Raw genomic sequence first — 15,559 nt, forward strand, 5'->3', positions numbered from 1 at the left:
TACGATGATAAAGGAGCTTAATAGACGACAAATACAATAGGCAGAATTCCTTACGGAATTTAACTTTAAGATCCGCTATAAGAAGGGCAAAGAGAACGTACAAGCAGATATCTTAAGTTAACGAACAGATTATATAGAAGGACAAACAGGAACGACACTACCGTTATTTAAGGAACAGATAGACGGAACGCTATATTACGAAATACAGACACCTATAGAAGATGATCTACTCGACTCGTTCCTAGAATGCTATACAATCTTTCGAGAAGAAAGGATTAACGAGGCATAGTATCAAGTAGCACCTAGACCACTAGTACCTAATAGAGTAAAAGAAAGAGATAGAAAACTCTAATACCGAGGCAAAGCATATATCTATAATAAAGATCAATAGCTATAAATAATTCGAGAACTCTACAAGTCGAAACTTAGAGGATACAAAGGAGTTACGAAGACTGTCATATAAGTTAAGAAACACTATGACTTTCTATAGTTAACAGCACGAGTTAAGGAAGTCATATAGAACTACGATATCTATAATCGAAGCAAAACGGCACGATACAAGCTATATAGGCTACTTTAGCCACTACTAATAGCTAACAAACTATAGAGTTTAGTTACGATAGACTTTATTACAAAGCTGCTAAAATCTAAGGATATAGCTATAGGAGTAACCTATAATAGTATTCTTACTATAGTAAATTACCTAACTAAGTAGGCATACTTCTTTCCCTATAAGGAGTCCTAAATAGCAAAATAGTTAGCAGACGTGATTGTTACGAGCCAACCATATACCGCGACCCGGTAGGGTGTAGCAGGCCGAATGAGCCACTAATCAAGAAGGGCACGAAGCAAGGCTGACACGGATCGCTAGGGAGCGCAGGCTACCACAAGCGAACAATTGCCAAAAGGGGAAAGATAGCAGAGGATAGCTAGCTACTAAAGGCAATCTAAGGACAGGATCGAAGAAGGCTATAAGCGATTAGGAAGAGTATATATACATATAAATAGTCACTCGTTATAATAGACTCTAGGAGTTTACTAGTGGTAACAATTACAATCACAGTACTTATACCAAGCATTGCTAATTACTATAAGAGACAACTCTAAGTGTTATTATAAACCCTTTAGCTTCACTAAATCCCTTAGACGACCTGCCTACTTGTCCCGCTTAACCTACCTCTGTCTAGACCCTTTTAGAAGCAGTCTAAGTTAGGTTCGTTATACGTTGTTACTACTCCCTTTGTTCTATTATAGTTTAGAATAGAGGTAACTTCGACCTTAATATTGACATAGCTACTAATGTTACGGCCAAATAGCTGCTCGCTTAGCTTAGTTAACTCTAGCAGCGGATCTAGGAGTTAGACTAGAGAGATAAGGCTACTTAAGCTCGAATCAAGGAACTCGAGAACCGCGAAAAGTACTCGTAGAAGTTGGTTAACGAGGCCTACGCTAAAATCGAGGCACTCGAGGGCGCCAAAGCGAAGCGTATCAAGATCGAACTACCTAGCAAATATAGAGGAACTAAGGAGGATCTTGTAGGATTCCTAATAAACCTCCGATCCTACTTCTGGCTTAATGACGATAAGTTTCCGGATGACAAAGCTAAAGTCCTTTACATAGCTATAAGACTAGAGGGTAAGGTACTTAGATAGTTCGAGCCTATATGGAACGACTACCTTATTGAGGAAGACGAAGACGACCGAGATACGTTTATATAGGCAGTCTTTCGATCTTACGACCATTTCGAAGAAGAGCTTCGGAAGGTTTTTGGCGATAAGGACAAGAAGATCTATATATAAGAAAGACTTACTAATCTCCGACAGACTAAGTTAGCAGCCTCTTATACTATATAGTTTAGACAGGATATACTTAAGTCTTAGCTTAACGACGAGGCGTTAATGTAACTATTCTATAATGGCTTAAAGGAAAAGGTTAAGGACGAGCTATATAAGTACGACCGGCCTAAGACCCTAGACGAATACATTATATAGGCTATTAGAATCGATGATTGACTCTATATACGAGAGCAATAGAAACGAGGTCAAATGAATGGAACTATAGTTAAGGCTAACGACAAGAAAAAGCAAGTATATATTAGTACCTTATACGGGACGTATCCTAGAGCTATAGATATAGATATAGCATGGAAGCAGGACTAGAAGAAGATGGCTAAAGATAAGTCCGGTGTTACCTATTATAACTATAGAAAGAAAGGGCACTATAAGCGAGAATGCCGGAGCCTAAAGAAAGAATGGAAACCAACCCCTAGAAAGGAAATTATAACTATCGACGAAACTACTAAGGATGTTATCAAAGTAGCGGCTATAAGCTACAAAGATAAGGGTAATAATATAAATAGTCTTAGATATGACGGCAACGGTAAAGACGAACAAGCACCGTACTCCGAACTGGTCACTATAGACCTAGAGATAGGTCTTGCTAAATGGGATATGGTAGGAGAGTATGTACTACTAGTTTCGATTCTCCTAGCCTTGAGGTAGTGGGGTTTTATAGTTATATAGAGGCGGGATAGATCGTAGATAACCGATACCTAAGGAATCGAAAGACCTAGACCTAATGTTCTATTCCTCTAGGAACAAATCGAATGGTATTATAACGAAGTTTTTCGGCTTAATACGGAGTTACGCGAATAGGATAGACGCTTGATTTAACTTGCCTACTAGAGCGATAGAATGAGGGATAAGATAAGGGAACTCCGACGTATTATAGAAACTATTAAAGGGGAATAGCTTGTGACGTACGATAGGCCTAATAGCTATGCCGAGTATCTTAACGGCTAATAACTTAGTAACGACGTATGAAACCTAGAATACCAATTTATATGTATAAACCGCGGAAAGGATAAGCGTACGTAGGAAAGTTACTAGAAGAAACACTCCTATCTTAGCATTAGAGTACCTATAGCCTATATATAATAGGAAGGATTTAGGAAAGAATTCTAATACCTCTTAGGCAACGCTACACGACTATACCCTCGATATAAGGCATATACGCAAGTGCCCTAGTTCTAGTGTATAACATACGAATGCTAATACTACTTCTACAACAAATTCGAAAATAATCACTAGCTAACCCGACAAGGAAATGAGGACGGAAGCTTATACCCTATAGAATAGGTTTACGATGCAGGAAACAGAGCGGCCGAATTACTCTAGAAGATCAAAGCCCGTGATCTAGAAAGCATTACGATAGTTCCAAGACAAGCCTGGCCTAGGTACTGCAGAACCGGACGAGATATATAGGACTCGTGCTAGAGTAACGATTGCCTCTATTACACGGACGAAAAGAAATCGCGAATTCGGGAGCTTTAGACGAAGCTATAGTATATACGATGGAAAGTAGAACGGACCTAATAGTAGGAAGCTACAAGTACTCAATAGCTTATAGAAATGAGCACGATCGATAAAGCTGCTATTAGCTAAACAACCGAAGAAGTTAGTACTGACCTAGGAAATGGGTTAGGGCCCTTCGAAGGGCCTAGAAACTATTAACGCCTGCGTAGTGGCGAGTGGTAGCGTAGTATAGGAAGGACTAGCATAAGAGACTACTATATCGAGACCTCCTAGTAGAAATATAGGAAATCGCCGTAATCTTTAGACGATGGCAGCAAGACAAGCGATTATAGATAATAGCATAGTAGAAATAACACGAAATGCTTATACTAGTAGATAGTAGAGTAGAGATAAACCTAATTTCGCCAACGCTTATAAATTAGCTATAGATACCCTAGAGAATGAAACGGAAGTATAGTATAGTTAAAGGGCTATTTCTAACGTAATAGGTATATAAGGAGACTAAACTAATTAATATCACTATAGTAGGGAAGACTATAGTAGTCGTATTTAGCATTATAGATATAAGCAACGACAAAGATATAATATTAGGGTTACTATAGCATGAAGATTACGACCTAGACATTAGCTAGAAGAATAGTAGCTACCTACGACCCTAAACAGAGTCGTATTCGACCAGCGAGATAGGGAGCACACAAGGATCACGAGCAGACGATGCTTAGAGAAAGGCATATCCTACGGATCTACCGTAAGAGACGGACAGTAGTAGGCAGACTACTACGGACTCTGGAAGAGGTGGTATAACGACATCGATATCGCGATAGGAGGAACGAGCTAAATCGCCGATAGCTGTTCTCTCCGTTAACGAATACGGAGCATTGTAATTAGAGCAGTGGGTTGAGACAGGAGAAATTACTAGTATTGCTATAAACGGAACCAAGTTTATATACTATTAGAAAACCGAGAGACGAGACAAGACTAGGGAAGTACCGAAGAAGTACGAGGGATACCTAGCATTCGAACCGAAGTATCTAGAAGGATTACTAGAATACGGCCTATAGGATTATAAGATCAAGCTTAAGGAAGGAGCACGACTAAAGTTCTTTAAGGTTTACTATATAAGCTAGATATAGAACGAAGAACTTAAGCGATATTTAGAGGAAAACCTTCGAAGAGGATATATCTGCCCGTCGATATCGCTAGCAGGCTACCTAATCCTATTTGTGCCTAAGAAAGACGGAAAGCTACGGTTATACGTCGACTATCGGCAACTTAACGAACAGACCGTGAAAAATCGATACCTATTACCACTGATCTTACAGCTCTGAGATTAGTTAGCAGGAGCCTAATATTTTACGTATCTTAACTTGCCATCGGCCTATAACTATATACGGATCAAAGAAGGCGATAAGTAGAAAACGGCCTTTAGGATACCCTATAGCTACTATGAGTACCTCGTTATGCCATTTGGACTTATGAACGCGCCGGCAACGTCCTAAGCCCTAATTAATTAAGCTATCTGACCCTTTCTCGACAAATTTACAGTATGTTATCTCGACAATATACTTATCTTCTCTAAGACGATAGATAAACACCGGAAGCATGTAATAGTAGTGCTAGACGCACTATACGTGTATAAGCTATTAGTTAACAAGGAAAAGAGCAAATTCCACATTAGGAAAACGGTATTTTTAGGATACAAGATATCCCTAGGACAAATCCGGATAGAACCTTCAAAGGTTAAAGCCATCAAGAATTGGCTACGACCGACGTTAGTCACGGAAGTACGAAGCTTCATCGGATTTACAAACTTCTACTAGATGTTTATTAGGAACTTTAGAGCGATCGTACAACCTTTGTATAAACTTACTAAGAAGAATGCTAAATTCCAATGGGAAGAGCAATATAAGCAAGCATTTATATAAATCCGTGACGCCATTACTAAAGATCTAGTACTAGTACTACTAGACCCCAAGAAGCCATTTAAGGTGGAAATGGATACTTCTGACTACGCTATTAGAGGATAATTAGGATAACGAGACGAACAAGGGAAGCTACATTCTATAGCCTTCTTTTTAAAAAAGCTTAACAGACTATGTCTCAATTATCTAATCTACGACAAGGAACTACTTATAATTATTAAAGCTTTTAAGGAATGGTAACTATACCTTAGTAGCACGATTAAACCGGTATAAGTATATATAGATTATAAGAATTTATAATACTTTACAACGACAAAGGAACTTAACAGACGATAAATACAATAGGCAGAATTCCTCGCGGAATTTAACTTTGAGATCCGCTATAAGAAGGGCAAAGAGAACGTATAAGCAGACATCTTAAGTTAACAAACGGATTATATAGAAGGACAAACGGGAACGACACCACTGTTATTCAAGGAACGGACAGACGGAATACTATATTACAAGACGTAGATACCCGTAGAAGATGATCCACTCGACTTGTTCCTAGAATGCTACGTAATCTTTCAAGAAGAAAGGATCAACGAGACATAGTATCAAGCAGCACCCGGACCACTAGTACCTAACGGAGTGGAAGAAAAAGATGGAAAACTCTGGTACCGAGGTAAAGCATACATCTACGATAAAGATCAATAGCTGCAAATGATTCGAGAACTCTACAAGTCAAAACTCGGAGGATATAAAGGAGTCATAAAGACTGTCGTACAAGTCAAGAAACATTACGACTTTCTATAGTTAATGGTACGAGTTAAGGAAGTCATATAGAATTACGACATTTGTAATTAAAGCAAAACAGCACGATATAAGCTATATAGGCTACTTTAGCTACTGCTAATAACTGACAAACTATAAAGTTTAATTACGATGGACTTTATTACAAAGCTGCTAGAATCTAAGGATATAGCTATAAGAGTAATCTACGATAGTATTCTTACTATAATAGATCGCCTAACTAAGTAGGTATATTTCTTTCCTTACAAGGAGTCCTAGATAGTAGAACAGTTAGTAAACGTAATCTATTGGCAAGTTATATTAATATATGCTTGGCTATAAAAATGGATTACCGATAGAGACACCAAGTTCGTATCGAAGTTCTAGCAAGCGTTAATACAACAATTAAGCATTAATAGCAAGCTGTCAACGGCATATCACCTATAGACTGACGGACAAACGGAGTAACTAAACTAAGTTATTAAGTAGTACCTCCGCTCTTACGTCAACTATTAGCAAAACGACTAGGTTATACTATTGCTAACAGTATAACTCGCTTACAATATAATACTAACAGAGACGACTAAAGTCATACCGTTCTTCGCGAACTACGGATATAAAGCAGACCTTAGGCAAGGACTAGAGGTCACAGTGCCGAGAGCAGTAGTCAAAGTAGAACAAATGCGTGTACTATATGAAAAGCTTAAAAAAGAACTCGAGTTTATCAAAACCAGAATAAAGAACTACTATAACAAACACAGGCTCGAGGGACCTTGCCTAGAGAGGGGAGACAAAGTCTACTTGATTACATAGAACTTACAAACCAAACGACCAAGCACAAAGCTAGACTTTAAGAAGGTCGGACCCTTCGTTATTAAAGAACAAATTTCGACATCTAACTACTGACTATCGTTACCATCATCTATACGACTATAGATAGATATTTTTTATATTTCACTTCTCGAACCAGCACCAAAGAGCGCTAAGGTTGCTATATATATCGAAGTAGGAGACGAGGAAGAAGAATAGGTCGTCGAAGAAATTCTAGATTTACGTATTATTAACGGAGAACTATAGTATCTAGTTAAATGGCTTAATTTCGGACTAGAAGATAACTTATAGGAACTAGTTAAGAACCTAAATTGCCCTAAGAAGCTAGAGCAGTTCTACTGGCAGAATCCTAACTAGCTATAAGAACCGGCTCTAAAGCCTATTCCCCGATAGAAAAAGAGGGGAACCTGCTAGAATTAGGACTAGGATCTAACCTAATTAACTCCTAATCAAGTACGTTAAAAGTACCTAATGCCTGAGCCTGACCCGTGAGGGTCTACGTCTCCGATATCGGCAGAGGAGTATCTAGTTCTTCCTCTTCCTCTAGACGAGCTATACTACGACGAAAAACTTCGGCACCACGATCGCGTAGGGATTGCTATAAACGACGTAATCGACTTAAACGGCTTAGCGTCTAAGCAAATAGTGCCTTGGTCTTGGTAATCTCTTTCGAAATCTTCTCCTACTCTAACAAATTTAAAAGGATTAAGACAGTTAGTAACTTAAGATTATAAAGGAAAATAACAAGGAACCTATAGGTATCTATAACATTCGGACTACTGTACTTCTTGCCTATACGAATACAATTTTGACATTTGTTCAAACCCTCTATTATCATATAACGCTTCTACAGCTTTGTATTCTAACAACGCTTATAAGGTATAGCGACTTCGTAACCCTCTCGCTCGATCTTGATCGTAATAACGTGTCGTTTGCACTTAAGATCGCGACGATTCCTAGGAATACGATTAGCCATAACGAAAGGAAGTTAGCGGAAGAAAGACATTACCTATTAAGAAAGGGGATATTAGTAGTATTTAAAACAAGTTATAAGAAGCTTTTAGGTCGAAAGCCCTAAAGAGGGGGCATCGTATCACAAGCTAACTATATACCGCGACCCGGTAGGGTGCAGCAGGCCAAATAAGCCACCAATCAAGAAGGGCACGAAGCGAGGCTAACACGGATCGCTAGGGAGCACAGGCTACCACGAGCAAACAATTGCCAAAAGGGGAAAGATAGCAGAGGATAGCTAGCTACCAAAGGCGATCTAAGGACAGGATCGAAGAAGGCTATAAGCGATTAGGAAGAGTATATATACATGTAAATAGTTACTCGTTATAGTGGACTCTGGGAGTTCACTAGTGGTAATAATCATAATCACAGTACTTATACTAAGCATTGCTGATTACTGTAAGAGATAACTCTAAGTGTTGTTGTGAACCCTTTGGCTTTACCGAATCCCTTAGACAACCTGCCTGCTTGTCCCGCTTAACCTACCTCTATCTAGACCCTTTTAGAAGCAGTCTAAGTTAGGTTCGTCATAGTGATCTATTGTTACGGATAAGTACATAGGCGGCCTAGCAGGCTATAGCTAGGACATAGGACATTCCGATAGCTAATTACTTGATAGACTAATTAGAAGATTATTACCGCCAAGACTAAGGTCTTTACTAGTGATAATAGCATATTACCGTCAACAATATAGAATTACAAAGTAAAAGGAGAAGTAGTACTAGTAATAACTATTAAAGAAGGACAGACCATTATATATATATAGCTAGCTAATCACTTATTATAGTAGACTCTAGGAGTTCGCTAGTAGTAACAATTACAATTACAGTACTTATACTAAGCATTACTAATTACTATAAGAGATAACTCTAATGTTATTATAAACCCTTTAACTTTACCAAATCCCTTAGACGACCTGCCTACTCGTCACGCTTAATCTACCTCCGTCTAGACCCTTTTAGAAGAAGTCTAAGTTAGGTTCGTTACACGTTATTACTACTCCCTTTGTTCTATTATAGTTTAGAACGGAGGTAACTTCGACCTCGATATCGACATAGCTACCGACGTCACGGCCGAACAGCTACTCGCTTAGCTTAGTCAACTCTAGCAACAGATCTAGGAGTTAGACTAGAGAGATAAGGCTGCTTAAGCTCGAATTAAGGAACTTGAGAACCGCGAAAAGTACTTGCAGAAGTTAGTTAATAAGGCCTACGCCAAAATCGAGGCACTCGAGGGTGCCAAAGCGAAGCATATCAAGATCGAACTACCTGGCAAATATAGAGGAACTAAGGAAGATCTTGTAGGATTCCTGACAAACCTCTGATCCTACTTCTAGCTTAACGACGACAAGTTTCCGGATAACAAAGCCAAAGTCCTCTATATAGCCATAAGACTAGAGGGCAAGGTACTTAGATAGTTCGAGCCTATATAGAACGACTATCTTACTAAGGAAGACGAAGACGACTAAGATACGTTTATATAGGCAGTCTTCTAATCTTACGACCGTTTCAAAGAAGAGCTTTAGAAAGTTTTTAGCGACAAAGATAAGAAAATTTACACGTAAGAAAGACTCGCTAATCTCCGATAGACTAAGTTAGTAGCCTTTTACGCCGTATAGTTTAGATAGGACATGCTTAAGTCTTAGCTTAACAACAAGGCGTTAATATAATTATTCTATAATGGCTTGAAGAAAAAGGTTAAGGACAAGCTATATAAGTATGATCAGCCTAAGACTCTAGACAAATATATTATATAGGCCATTAGGATTGATAATCGACTCTATATATAAGAGCAGTAGAAACAAGGTCAAATGAACGGAACTACGGTTAAGGCTAATGATAAGAAAAAGCAAGCGTACGTTAGTACCTTATATAGGACGTACTCTAGAGCTATAGATATAGATATAATATAGAAGCAAGACTAGAAGAAGACGACCAAAGACAAGTCTAATATTACTTACTATAACTATAGAAAGAAAGGGCACTATAAGCAAGAATGCTAGAGCCTAAAGAAAGAATAGAAACCAGCCCCTAGAAAGGAAATTATAGCTATTAACAAAACTACCAAGGACGTCATCGAAGTAGCAGCCACGAGCTACAAAGACAAGGGCAGTAATACAGATAGTCTTAGATATAACGACAATAGTAAAGACGAATAAGCACCGTACTCCGAACTGGTCACTATAGACCCAGAGACAGGTCTTGCCGAATAGGACATAGCAGGAGAATATGCACCGCCAGTTTCAATTCTCCTAGCCTTAAGGCAGTAAGGCTTTATAGTTATATAGAGGTAGGATAGATCATAGACAACCGATACCCAAGGAATCGAAAGACCCGGACCTAATATTCTATTCCTCTAGGAACAAATCAAATAGTACTATAATGAAGTTTTTCGGCTTAACACGGAACTACGCGAACGGGATAGACGCTTGATTTGACTCGTCTAATAAAGTAATAAGATAAGGGACGAGATAAGGGAACTCCGACGTATTATAGAAACTATTAAAGGAGAACAGCCTATGATATATAATAGGCCTGATAGCTACGCCAAGTACCTTAACGATTAGTAACTTAGTAACGATATATAGAACCTAGAATACCAATTTATATACACGAACTATAGAAAAGACAAGCGTATATAAGAAAGCTACTAGAAGAAATACTCCTATATTAGCACTAGAGTATCTACGATCTATATATAATAGGAAGGATTCGGGAAAGAATTCTAATACCTCCTAGGCAACGCCACGCGACTATACCCTTAATACGAGGCATATACGCAAGTGCCCTAGTTCCAGTGTGTGGTATACGAATGCCGATACCACTTCCGCGATAAATTCGAAAATAATTACTAGCCGACCTAACAAGGAAATGAGGACAGAAGCTTATACCCTGTAGAATAGGTCTACAATGTAGGAAACAGAGCAGCCGAATTGCTCTAGAAGATCGAAGCCTGCGATCTAGAAAGCATTACAATAGTTCTAAGACAAGCCTAGCCTAGGCACTACGGAACCGGACGAGATATATAGGACTTGTACTAGAGTAATGATTACCTCTATTATACAGAAGAAAAGAAATTACAAATTCGGGAGCTTTAGATAAAGCTATAGCACGTACGATAGAAAGCGGAACAGACCTAATAGTAGGAAGCTATAAGCACTTAATAGCTTATAGAAATAAGTACGATTGACGAAGCCGCTATCAGCCAAATAACTAAAGAGGTTAGTACTAACCTAGGAAACAGGTTAGGGCCCTTCGAGGGGCCTGGAAACCATTAACGCCTACGTAGCGGCAAGTAGTAGCACAGTATAGGAGGGACTAGCGCAAGAGACCACTATATTAAGACCTCCTAGCAGAAACATAGGAAATCGCTATAATCTTTAGACGACGGTAGCAAGACAAGCGATTATAGATAATAGTATAGTAGAAATAGCACGAAATGCTCGCACTAGTAGATAGTAGAGCAGAGATAAACCTGATTTTGCCGACGCTTATAAATCAGCTATAGATACCCTAGAGAATGAAGTAAAAGCATAGTATAGTCAAAGGGCTATTTCCGACGTAATAGGTACATAGGGAGACCGAACCGATTAACATTACTATAGCAAGGAAGACTATAGTAGTCGTATTTAGCATTATAGATATAGGTAACGATAAAGATATAATATTAGGGATACTATAGTATAAAGACTATAACCTAGACATTAGCTAGAAGAATAGTAGCTACCTACGACCCCGAACAGAGTTATATTCGACTAGTAAGATAGGGAGCACGTAAGGATCACAAGTAGACGATGCTCAAGGAAAGGCATGTCCTATAGATCCACTACAAGAGACGGACAATGGCAGGCAGACCACTACAGACTCTAGAAGAGGCGGCACAACGACATCGATATTACAACAAGAGGAACAAGCTAAATCGCCGATAGCTATTCTCTCCGTTAACGAATACAGAACACTGTAATAGGAGTAGTAGGTTAAGATAGGAGAAATCGCTAGCATCGCTATAGATAGAACTAAGTTCGTATACTACTAGAAAACTAAGAAACGAGACAAGACTAGGGAAGTACCAAAGGAATACAAAGGACACCTAGCATTCGAACCGAAACATCTAGAAGGACTACTAGAACACGGCCTATAGGATTACAAGATCAAGCTTAAGGAAGGAGCACGACTAAAGTTCTTTAAGATTTATTATACGAGCTAGACATAGAACGAAGAACTTAAGCGATATTTGGAGGAGAACCTTCGAAGAGGATATATCTGCCTGTCGACATCGCTAGTAGGCTACCTAATCCTATTTATGCCTAAGAAAGATAGAAAGCTATAGTTATATGTTAACTATCGGCAACTTAACGAACAGACCGTGAAAAACCAATACCTATTACTACTAATCTTACGGCTCTAAGATTAGTTAGTAGGAGCCTAATATTTCATATGTCTTGACTTACTATCGGCCTATAACTATATACAGATCAAAGAAGGCAATAAATAGAAAACGGCCTTTAGGACACCCTATAGCTATTATAAGTACCTCGTCATGCCATTCGGACTTACGAACACGCCAGCAACGTTCTAAGCCTTAATTAATCAAGCTATCTAACCCTTTTTTAACAAATTTATAGTATATTATCTCGACAATATACTTATCTTCTCTAAGACGATAGACAAATACTAGAAGTACGTAAAAGCAGTACTAGACGTGCTATATACGTATAAGCTATTAGTTAACAAGGAAAAGAGCAAATTCCATATTAGGAAAACGGTGTTTTTAGGATATAAAATATCTCTAGGACAAATCTAGATAGAACCTTTAAAGATTAAAGCTATCAAGAATTGGCTACGACCGACGTCAGTTATAGAAGTACAAAGCTTTATCGGATTTGCAAACTTCTACCGGATGTTCATTAGGAACTTTAGAGCAATTATATGACCTTTACACGAGCTTACCAAGAAGAATACTAAATTCTAACAGGAAGAGCAACACAAGTAAGCATTTACGTAGATCTAGAATGCTATTACCGAAGATCTAGTACTAGTATTACCAGACCCTAAGAAGCTATTCGAGGTAGAAACAGACGCTTTAGACTATACTATCGGAGGACAATTAGGATAACAAGACAGACAAGGGAAGCTATATCCTATAGCCTTCTTTTTAAAGAAACTCGATAGACTACGTCTTAATTATCTAATCTATAACAAGGAACTACTTACAATTATCGAAGCTTTTAAGGAATAGTAACTATACCTTAGCAGTACGATTAAACTAATATAAGTATATATGGATTATAAGAACCTACGATACTTTACAATGACGAAGGAGCTTAACGGACGACAAATACAATAGGCAGAATTCCTTATAGAATTTAACTTTGAGATTTGCTACAAGAAGGGCAAAGAGAACGTATAAGTAGACATCTTAAGCTAACAAACGGATTATACGGAAGGACAAACAGGAACAATATCACCGTTATTTAAGGAACGAATAGACAGAACGCTATATCACAAAACATAGACACCTGTAGAAGACAATCTACTTAACTTGTTCCTAGAATACTATATAATCTTTTAAGAAGAAAGGATTAACAAGGCATAGTATTAAGCAGCACCCGGACTACTAGTACCTAATAGAGTAGAAGAAAGAGATAGGAAACTTTAGTACCAAGGTAAAGCATATATCTATGACTAGGATCAATAGCTACGAATGATTCGAGAACTCTACGAGTCAAAACTCGGAGGATATAAAGGAGTTACAAAGACTGTCGTACAAGTCAAGAAACACTACGACTTTCCATAGTTAACGGCACGAGTTAAGGAAGTCATATAGAGCTACGACATCTATAATCGAAGCAAAACGGCACGACATAAGCCGTATAGGCTACTTTAGCCACTGCTAATAGCTAATAAACTATAGAGCTTAGTTACGATAGACTTCATTACGAAGCTGCTAGAATCTAAGGACATAGCCATAGGAGTGACCTACGATAGTATTCTTACTATAGTAGATCGCCTAACTAAGTGGGCATACTTCTTTCCCTACAAGGAGTCCTAGACAATGGAATAGTTAGCAGATGTAATCTATCGGCAAGTTACATTAGTACATGCTTAGCCATAAGAATAGATCACCGACAGAGATACTAAGTTTGTATCGAAGTTCTGGCAAGCGTTAATACAACGATTAGGCGTTAATAGTAAGCTGTCAACGGCATATTACCTACAGACCGACAGACAAACGGAGCGACTAAACCAAGTTATTAAGCAATACCTCCGCTCTTACGTCAATTACTAGCAAGACGACTAGGTTATACTATTACCAATAGCACAACTTGCCTATAATATGACGCCGATAGAAATGACTAAAGTTATATCGTTCTTTATAAACTATAGATATAAAGTAGACCTTAGGCAAGGACTAGAGGTTATAGTGCTAAGAGTAGTAGTTAAAGCAAAACAGATGTACATACTATATAAGAAGCTTAAAAAGGAACTCGAGTTTGTCAAAACTAGAATAAAGAACTACTATGACAAATATAGGCTCAAGGGACCTTGCCTAGAGAGGGGAGACAAAGTCTACCTAATTATACGAAACCTATAAACTAAATAACCAAGCATAAAGCTAGACTTTAAGAAGGTTAGACCCTTCGTTATTAAAGAACGAATCTTGACATCTAACTACCAACTATCGTTACCGTTATCTATATAACTATAGATAGATGTTTTTTATATTTCACTTCTCGAACTAGTACCAAAGAACGCCAAGGTTGCTACACATATCGAAGCAGAGGACAAAGAGGAAGAATAGGATATTAAAGAAATTCTAGATTTATATATTATTAATAGAGAACTATAGTATCTAGTCAAATAGCTTAATTTCAGACTAGAAGATAACTTATAGGAACTAGTCAAGAATTTAAACTGCCCTAAGAAACTAGAACAGTTCTACCGGCAGAACCTAGATCGACTAAAGGGAAACCCGGGACAGAACTAAAGACGGCGCCCTAGTCGACAGCATCGACGGTATCATTAATCTACGACAAGGGCATAGTAGGCGTCTCTTACCGCTTAACCTCCTCTAACTCGTCTAAGGTCGACAGACTACGCGCCACTATATTGGCACCTTTCTCTACCAAAAACTCCTTCTACTAACAAAGACGCTAGAGCCGTATAAGCTTTTTGGACAACTCATGCTAGGCCTCTTCTAGATAGTATTAGGATTTATCTAGCTCAAGTTTGACACGACATTTAGCATCTTTAATATAATACTACTCCTAAAGAATATAATCTACTAGAACAAATATTAGGAATTATAGTAAAAAAAAAAAAAAAAAAAAAGGAGATAAGCTTATAGGAAGAAAGCAAGATACTAGAGCTATTACAAGAACGACCTTGACAAATACAGGCCTTATAACACTTTATACGTATGATCATTTCATAGACAAGGCCTTATAACGTATACTAAGAGCAAGATATAATAATAAAACCATTCTTAGCAATGTTCTAAGCAAGGGAAGCACGGTAACGTATAGAATGTAACTTCCGTTTCTCTATTAGCATTTTATCAATATAGCAACCACAATATAGAAACAGGGAGAATACAGTACTTATAAGCGAAGGGTTATTAGCGCTATTTGAAACAGCCTAAGAGGGCTTTCGGGTCGAAAGCCTTAAAGGAAGGGTATCGTGTCACGGATAAGCACATAGGCAGCCCGGC

This window comes from Thermothelomyces thermophilus, chromosome 6 (genome assembly GCF_000226095.1).
Source record: "Thermothelomyces thermophilus ATCC 42464 chromosome 6, complete sequence".
In the NCBI taxonomy this organism is placed as follows: domain Eukaryota; kingdom Fungi; phylum Ascomycota; class Sordariomycetes; order Sordariales; family Chaetomiaceae; genus Thermothelomyces; species Thermothelomyces thermophilus.